At 37.2% G+C, this 9738-nt stretch overlaps 1 long non-coding RNA gene across 1 annotated transcript in view; it reads right to left on the bottom strand.

Moving 5' to 3' along the window:
* The window catches only part of LOC111088051, a 10360-nt gene extending 1618 nt beyond the window's left edge, over nucleotides 1–8742 (bottom strand). Inside the window, exons 1-2 of the long non-coding RNA XR_002612672.1 lie at nucleotides 8618–8742; nucleotides 5116–5196 (exon numbers count right to left, since the gene is read on the bottom strand). This is a non-coding gene — a long non-coding RNA (uncharacterized LOC111088051). The remainder of the gene's footprint in view (nucleotides 1–5115; nucleotides 5197–8617) is intronic.
* Nucleotides 8743–9738: the final 996 nt, after the last annotated feature.

A 9738-nucleotide genomic window follows, 5' to 3' on the forward strand; every position in this document is an offset into this window, starting at 1 on the left:
AGGGAAGGCACCCTGTCGGCCCCACCCTACCAGCTGACCAGAGGGAAGGCAGTCTGTCGGCACCACCCTACCAGCTGACCAGAGGGAAGGCAGTCTGTCGGCACCACCCTACCCAGCAGACCAGAGAGGAGGCAGTCTGTCGGCAGCACCCTACCAGCAGACCAGAGGGGAGGCAGTCTGTCGGCACCACCCTACCAGCAGACTAGAGGGAAGGCAACTTGTCAGCAGCACCCTACTGCCCAACAACCAAGCTAAAGGTTTGACTATCACTTGCATGAATTCGAGCCTGTCTCGTCAGCTCTGAAATCCAGAGCTCTACCGCAGGACCAACACCGCTCTTAAAAGTGTTACAAGGCCCCTCCTCATAAAACCTAAACCACTGAAAGTCAAACCCTTCATACAGATGTTTTCATAACTACTTTAAACGGTACCACAAGAACTCAAACACTTTAACAAACACACACCAACTTTCTGTATTCTTCGACTTTAACAAACACACATCTGTTTCTTGTATTCTAACACTTCAAGTTATTCTATCTGTGTTTCAGTTTATTCAAGTCTGCCTCATTTATAGATCGAAAGAGTCACTTCATTAAGGCTTTCTAATTTAGAGCTAAAATATTCAGATTTCAGAATAGGACTGTAATCAGATCAGTTTTTAAGAGCTTGATAAGTCACGAAAGACGACTTGCAGATGGCATACTTACAAACAATTAATTTTGATAAGTTGAGTAGTTTTATGCACTACTTAATCCAAATTTCGCATGAAATAAGCCTTATAAAGTGGCTTAGATCGCTATAGTTTTAAATTAATCTATAACTTGGTGTTCCAAGTCAATAATTCTTAACATCACAGATTGCTTTATTCAGTTTCCAAAGTCTTCCAGTTAATCTATTTGAGTTATTAACGTGTGTCTTAGTCAATCGAAATTTTCACGTGCCATCAGAGTCATATTTTGTAGAGTAACAAGTAAACAAGCCTAAAAAACAAAAACAAAACCATTGCATACACGTTAACCTTGAGAAATTAATCATCTCTTCCATCGAATTCGTAGTTTTGGAGAATTTTATATTTATGGAATGTATTTTCTACATGCAAAAAAAATTAATCGTGTGACATTGAGACATTTTTTGTACAATATATTACGCTACTTATATGTTTTTTTTATGGGTAAAGGTTGATCACAAAAGCAAAGATAAAAAAAACATGTTGATTTTTCCACTGGAACTTGACTCATAGCTTCCAGTAATGATTCACGAACAAGGACCACTGCTGTTATATTCATTGCGTGTTCTTAAGTAATAACAGTCTGAAGAATCAATAAGCTTACGTAGAAAACACACCATGTAAGAAATGAAGATCCGTCCACGATAATGAAAAGTACCTAAAAACAACTTTTAAAAGGAACTCACAACTTTACTGATGTAGCAAAGTACTACATAAAAAAACAAAGCCAGTAATGAATATGTAAAGGTCTCCAAATTCAAGTACTCTGGTTCAGCCTTTTCTCAGTAACAGATGTGGCAAAGAAAAATTTACAAATTTGACTCGTGTTATTTTGCGAATACTGAAGATTTATGAAGAACCTTGAGACTGTACAGTGGCATAAGTAGTGTTTTTAAGTTTATACGAAAAACAAAGATAATATATATATATATAGAAAGCTAAGAGAAATACTTGACGCATCGAAATTAAATTTTATATAAATTACTCAGTGTTCTATATAAAATTATATATCAAAAGTAGGTTTATGAAGATACATTAATATGTTTATAAATAAGGCCTGATTTGAGTAACAATCCCATTTTATACGCATACACACGTAGTCACATCTCTCTAAACGATTCAAACCACATTCGTGTGACGTTACAGTTACGAAACTCGATCCATTTGGTAGGGTTGAGTGCAAGACCGCCATTTTGTTAGGGTTAGAAACGAAATGTATTGCTTAGCAATAAAAAAAAAAGAGTCATCTTTTATGTCGTTATTAAGTGATAGTTCACTAGATCATGTTGTTGTTGTTGTTTTCAGTAATGAAATTTATAAAGAATTACAATTATAAAATGTTTTATATAGTCATTACAAGTTTTGTTGGCATAACACGCACAAAGCTACTTGATGGCTATCTGCGCTAACCGTCCATACTAAATTTCTTTTTAAAATTGGGAGGGAACGAATCACCCAGTCCCTCTGGTGGCGGCACCTATTTTATGGACCGAATGTAGCACTCTTATAATCTAGAAGAAAATAGCCCGTTCTGTTGAACTGTTCTTTATCACTATATTTATGTTATATGTTTGTTTGTCTTTTACTCTGAGTGTTTTAACTACATCTAGTTGATTTTTGTGACTTTGTATTATAACATGTTTGTATATTCATAAATTTAATTTCACGCTTTCAATTAACCTGCCATGTAAGCGTAGAAAAAACGCAAATCACAGCTTATATCCATGAAAGGAAGCTTTAGCAAATGATCTGGTTAAAAATTACATCTATTTCGATAGACTTGGAGATTGGCGTGGCCTGGTGGTTAGGACGCTCGACTGTGGTCGCGGGTTCAAATCCCATTACCGAACATGTTCGCTCTTTCAGCCGTGGGGATGTATAATGTGACGATAAATCCCACTTTCATTGGTAAAAAGTAACCCAAGGGTTGGCCCGGCATGGCCAGGTGGTTAGGGCGTTTTACTCGCAATTTGAGGGTCGAATCCCCATCCCACCAAACATGTTCGCCATTTCTGCTGTGGGGGCGTTATAATGTGACGGTCAAGCCAACTATTAGTTGGTAAAAGAGTAGCCCAAGAGTTGGCGGTGGGTGGTGGTGACTTGCTACCTTCCCTCTAATCTTCCACTGCTAAATTAGGAACGGCTAGCGCAGATTTACCTCTCGTATAGCTTTGGGCGAAATTCAAACCAAGTTCAAGGGTTTGCTATGGGTGGAGTTGGCTAGCTTCTTTCCCTCTACATGACTGCTAAAAATGTTCCATTTCGTCCTGTAAATGTTGGTCAAAAGTTATCAAGGTAGCTTGTGATTTTGTGACGGAATAGTCGAAAACTTGTTGGCTTACATTAGAACGTGCTGGAAAAGCTTAGAGCGCTTCCTCAAACCGACCTAGCAACCGTACGTATCACTCATCCTTAGAACGTGCTAGAGAAGCTTAGAGCGCTTCCTCAAACCGCCCTAGCAACCGTACGTATCTCTCATCCTTAGAACGTGCTAGAGAAGCTTAGAGCGCTTCCTCAAACCGCCCTAGCAACCGTACGTATCTCTCATCCTTAGAACGTGTTGGAGAAGCTTAGAGCGCTTCCTCAAACTGCCCTAGCAACCGCACGTCTCTCTCCATCCTAAGGTTTTAACCTGTGGTGATACCTATAACTCGTACAACACTATCATTTAATAATCACATACTTATATTGTTTTACATCGCGTTTTCCTGCCTTCTAGACCCTTATCGCTAAAATCTTCCAAGTTTATATCTCAGATAATCTAGACTTTACTAACAAAACATATGTATATTACTAACTTAAAAAAAATAGACAATCTAAATAACAGATAAATTCTGAGTTCATTATTTGATGAATAATTTTATTTCCCATCTGCACATCACGTTATACTGGTTCAAGCATTATTATTTGTAAATCATTATGATAATTAATAATAATGATTCCCGAATATTTGACGGCAAATTACTGCTATGGCTATATTAGCGCCCTTTTCCGAGGAGAGATATTTATGTTAGCGAGATTTATAAATTACGTAAGAAGGGAGCCTTTAATTTTCACTACAAGTACAAAACGCGCAATAGAGCATTTGGGCCAATCAAAGCTCTTAAACCACCCAAGCCAATCCGGAACAACCCTCTCATGTACAAAGTGGAGGTTACGAAAAAGAATCCTTCAATTCAAAATAGCATTTCCATGAACCTTGGGCATATCTTCTGTTATCGTTAACAAGATAATAAACAAGGATTTAACGTTCGTAAAAGCTAAAAGCTCACAAACTTCCAACCTTATCTCGAAATCAACGGCAGCTTTCACAGAACATATGTCAAAGAAACCGCAGCAGATTTTTCGTGGCAATTTTTACGAAATAGACTAATTTTGCAACACGTTTAGATGTGTTGAAATCTTTGCAATAGCTACTGGAAGCAACGGGAACACTTGAAAAAAGATCACTTTTTTCAACAATTAAATTGCCGATTTCGAATTGTTTTCAGGGTTTGTTTTGAATTGAGGGCTATCTTCGCTAGTCGTCCCTAATTTAGAAGTGTAAGACTAAAGAGAAGGCAGCTAGTCATCACCACTCACCGCCAACTCTTGGACTACTCTTTTACCAACGAATAGTGGGACTAATCATAACATTATAACGCTCCCAAGGCTGAAAGAACGAGCATTTTTGGTGGAACGGGGATTCGAACACGCGACCCTCAGATTGCTAGACAAGCGCCCTAACCACCCGGCCATGCTGGGCCCCGTTCTCAGGGAAAAATTAAGAATTGACAACAAAGGTTACCAATGGGAAGTTTTTCACTAAAACTTAAAGTAAATAAACTCCTTACCAAGGTACTTAACCTTAAAAAAAAGATCATGTAAAACTTACAAGAAGTCCCTCTTATACAAGTAGCCCGGCATGGCCAGGTGGTTAAGGCGCTCGACTCGCAGTCTGTGGGTCGCGGGTTCGAATCCCCGTCACACCAAACATGCTCAAGTAACACTAACTTCGGTGATAGGTAAAGTACAATAGAAAAAAAATTCGATTTTTCAATAAAATTAAACTAATCGAAATGGTTTCATAACTCTCTATGTAACTTACAAACCTTGTAGTAATGAATTAATAATTCTGCTAATGATTCTTTTTTTTTAATATTCTAAGAGAAAATGTTCATCAGTAACTCTGGAATTCAATTATTATATGTTCTATTTTTATCTTCGGTTATTTAGCCGTACATTAGGCTATTGATCTCTCTTCTTCCCAGGCGAGACAGGTAGAGAATGAGGACGCTGCAAGTCTCCACATGAATTAAATTTAATCTCATTTAATACTATGATATACTGTTTAACCTGAGCGGTGTTGTGATGGAAAAACATAATATTATTTCAACACAGCAACTTACCTCGGACCAGCGGTACGTCAAAACACGAGTTCCATTCCGGATATATTGTCTCCTTCAGTTGTACCACAGGGACGCCTTTACCTAGATAAAAAAAAAAATCTTAGAATTGGCTCAGCTGCTCTACCTTCTCGGTAAGAAAATCTAGGTATTGGTGTGTTTTGTTTTTTTATAAACAGGTTCAGCAAATACTATCAAATAAATGGCACAACTATGGTGTCAATAGAAGAAAGAGACAGAAGATTTATCCACCACCAAACATGTCGAAGCCTTTAGGGGTCGTACAAATCGAAAAAAGTGTATCTATCAAAAAAGTAGAGCTTATACAAACCTTTAAAAGCTACGTAGTTCGTTGGTGGCCGCTGGGATTAGCTTTTATTTTATTCTTCCTCCAACTTGAAAAACGGATTACGCGTTGTCCATGTTATCTTTGTTGTTACAGGTTCTGTCGTAAGCCGATTTTAGTTGTTAGTCGTCAGTCGATTTTACTCGTTCACGAGGAATCTCTTATCGAAAGAATTATTTATTGCCGAACAGAAAGATTATTTAGATTATTGGTGATAACAAAAGGGCCAACATACTATTTTTAAATGGCGACTATTTGAATGTATATATATTGTCTTGTTGATAAACGAGAAAAACAACACTCCTCCCCTAAAGTGTACTAATTACTAGCCTGAATAATGAAATAAAACATATTTCCATATCTTATTGCAGAACTTGATTTAGGCTTAACTAATCTTTTTTTTTTAAACCACTTATTTCCATCACAATGTGTTTAAAAACTAGGCTTACAGGAGGGCTGGGCGTGTCCTAGTGTTTGACCTACCGCTCTATGGATCTGAGGGTCCATTGTTCGTGTACCGTTGCCGCAAAAATTGGGCTCTGCTCTCTGGGACCGTGGGTGCGTTTTAAAAGGGATTGAAATTCCACTATTCGATTAGAATAAACCCAAGTTTTAGTGGTGGGTGCTAATGGAGTGGCTGCCTTCCCTTTAGTCAGTCAGTTCAAAATCAGGGACGGCTAGCGCAGAAAGCCTTTGTGTAGCTTTGAGCGAATATTCGAAACAAAAAAACAAGCAGGTTTACAGGGTAATCGTGTTTTGATATTTAATTGCCAAGTCAAAAGATGGATAATTGAGGCTGTACTTTTGTTAGAAAAAATACATTACGGATAATATCAATAATTTTTGACAAGACTTGTTCGTTATAGATTACTCTTTACAAAATCGCTATTCATATTGTTGATTAAAGTAAATGGGAGAACTTTCATATCGCTTGATTTCACTAAATAAATTTTTAAAAAAATATTCATTCCGCACGAAAATCAGATGTGATACTTATTAATTAAGCCAAGCTTTCAGTCAAAATATACATGGATCATTCTCCAGCACTTAGTTAATTTAAACATGACCGATTATATTTTCTTAAAAGCGCCATCTAATGAATGTTTCCAACATTAAGTTTTGATAATACGCATCAGTGAATATGCTTCAAATTGCTACAGTGAACTATTATTATTAGCCGCGGCATAGCGGTTCATATTTTTTCGAGTACAAACTTTTAGTTTATAGATCCATCTCTTGACCGATTTGAGATCTAATTACAGCCGCGGATATTGAGGATTCCCCCTCAATAGTGGGGGGGGGGGGGCTTTCATTATGAACGACCGCTATGGTGTGAATCAGATTAAGTAAATGAATTGTAATTACAATTTTATCTAAGTCATTTATAAATCAGATTTTTAGGGTAAGATTGCTTGATTTAGAGGAAAGCCACCATGGGTTGTCTGCTGTGTCCACCACAAGGAATAAAACCCCGGATTTTAGCGTTGTAAGTACATAAACTTGTATCATCGGAGAACTTCAGGGAAAGAATTAATAACGGAATATTATTTATTGTATTTTAATTTTAACACCGATTATTTATCATTATTCTTTAATTTCTAATTAAATTTTACTATCGTTCACAGAAACTGGCGAACCCGAAAGCTAGTTTTCTTACACTTATTGATACTAAAATGTCATATTCCCGTTCTACGTCCTACATTTTATTCAAATATAATTTGTTATTAGGAAACAGTTGTAGTTACATTCTGTAGGGTACACATGGCACACTTAGCGTATTAGCTCACTTTCTTTAAACGAAGCCTCGTTATAAAAAATGTTCTCTGTCGAGCGCTGTCTGATGGACGAATTATCAAAATGAGCAGACGTTTGAAGACAAGGTTATTTAAAGTTGCTCAGTTTGCCATGTTCTTCTCAATATCCAAAAATAAAATTCTAGTACTTTGCACTTTTAATCTGAACGACACCTTATGCAAATTATGGGCTAAGCGACCAAGTCAGAGACATAACATGAAGACATTAAGAACTCGAATTGTTCAAGTTTCGCGATAGAAACGTCAACTAACTAACTGACGTACGATTGTTTAATAACCTAGAAATCTGAACTGGCGAGTAATTAGGCATTCTTAATTATTTAAACTACGTGTTTTACGGTGAATTAATGTGAAAAGTATGGTTATTAGGTAATTCTCCTCGGGAAGGGATGTTTCATTATTCTGGGAAGGAAGAACAGCTGTGAAACAGATGTGTAGAACAAGGTTATTAGATTATTCTCAGAAAAATAATGTTTCATTATTTTGAAAATGGAGAACAGTTAGCAGACATTGTTCAAAAACTAAAAATATTTTTATGCAATATAACGTAAGTCATTTCATCGAGCTAATGGATCTTATTGTTCGTTTGCATTGTAATAAATATTAACTTCCGATCACAACAACTTATGTACTTAAAACAACTTGGCAACCACTAAAGTTTCTACCTATAAAGATTGGAATGCATTGTTGGGTATCATCGCTGTTAACGATATTTTGTACCGAGTGATAGTAGTCGAACTCTAATTCATGTTACTGTACACTGGATTTGTTTGTTTGTAGTTAAGCACAAAGCTACACAATGGGCTATCTGTGCTATGCCCACCACGAGTATCGAAACCCAGTTTATAGCGTTACAAGTATACGAACTTATGGCTGGGCCACTTGGGAGCCTGTACACTGGAAAAAAAAGAATTCTAAATCTTGAAAATATTTTTCCTTTGCCTACTCAGGCCTTTTATTAATTACCAACTATTGTTTAGACGGGAAATAATCACACACACACTCCATTTAATGCGTTACAATACCATCAAGACGGAGAAACACTCATACTGATAAAGTGAGCGCTTGGTAAATGGGGTTTTCTGGAAGATTATTGAATAAGTGATTATTTCAGTTATTACCTGTAATGGGTACAACACAAATCCGTAATTATTCATGTTTTATTATTCAATATCTTACTTAGACTTGCTCTCTTATTTTTCGCTCTCTCTCTAAATCGATTGTTGTGTATTTAAAGTTAATAGCGTAAAATGACATCATGGCATTACCTTATACTTTTTATTTACTTGCTTAAAACTAGCGTTTGTATCTTCATGATATTGCATAGAAGAGCTTTGTGTCTCACCTATATTGTCTGCTGTTTCCTTCAGATGTACGACACAGAGAGGGTCAATGAGGCTGCTACTAGAACATTTAACTGGTTCATCTGCTACTTCTATCTGCAGAAGCTTTACCTTGACGAATCCTTTCTCAGTCATTCCAGATAACGGTTGTGACGTGGCCTGTTTGAATAAAAATAATAATAATTAATTCTGTCTTGTTTATGAATTGAAACTCAACGATTTTTATAAATCGATTACTCAGGAATGAAACACTAACTGTCGTCATGAATTAGAATAATTGTATTATGGGATATCTGTAGTCGAGATGTTCGATTAATGCCTAACCTTCCAGCAGATACTGTTTGTTTAAGCAGAAAATTGTAAACTGGGCTACCTGTGCTGTCAACACTTGTGAAATCGAATCTTAGTGTTATAAGCCTTCAAGCTTATCGTTGATCCACCAGAGAATTAACTAACACTAAATAAGTTCACGGCCAAACATTTTGAAATTACTATACCCCCCTTACGTCGAGAGTGAATAGTTTTATTTCACAAATTACTTTCTTGAATCTCACCGAAGTAAGATGTTGAAAGTTCCATTGAAGTACAGTTAGTTTTCCTGGCGTGGATATTTTCTATAAGGTTAGAGTTTTAGTTTGAATTTCGCGCAAAGATACTCGACGACTGTCTGCGCTAGGCGTCCTTAATTTAGCTGTGAAAGACTAGAAGGAAGGTAGTTAGTCACCATCACCCACCGCCCACTCTTGTGCTACTCTTTTACCAACGAATAGTGGGATTGACCATAAATATAATAACGCTCCCACGGCTGAAAGGGCGAGCATGTTTGGTGGGGTGGGAATTCGAACCCGCGTGTCCCCCAGATTGCGAGTGGAGCGCCCTAACCACTTGGCCATTCCAAGGCGAGATTTTAGAGGAGGAATAGCTTGTAAGCGAAATTTTCGCGGTTTATGTTTAAATTTCAAGTATATTTAAGCATCGAAATTTTAGGCACAGAAACATCACCCACCGCCCACTCTTGTGCTACTCTTTTACCAACGAATAGTGGGATTGACCAAAATATAATAACGCTCCCACGGCTGAAAGGGCGAGCATGTTTGGTGGGGTGGGAATTCGAACCCGCGTG

Source organism: Limulus polyphemus, unplaced genomic scaffold, assembly GCF_000517525.1.
Source record: "Limulus polyphemus unplaced genomic scaffold, Limulus_polyphemus-2.1.2 Scaffold3050, whole genome shotgun sequence".
NCBI lineage: Eukaryota > Metazoa > Arthropoda > Merostomata > Xiphosura > Limulidae > Limulus > Limulus polyphemus.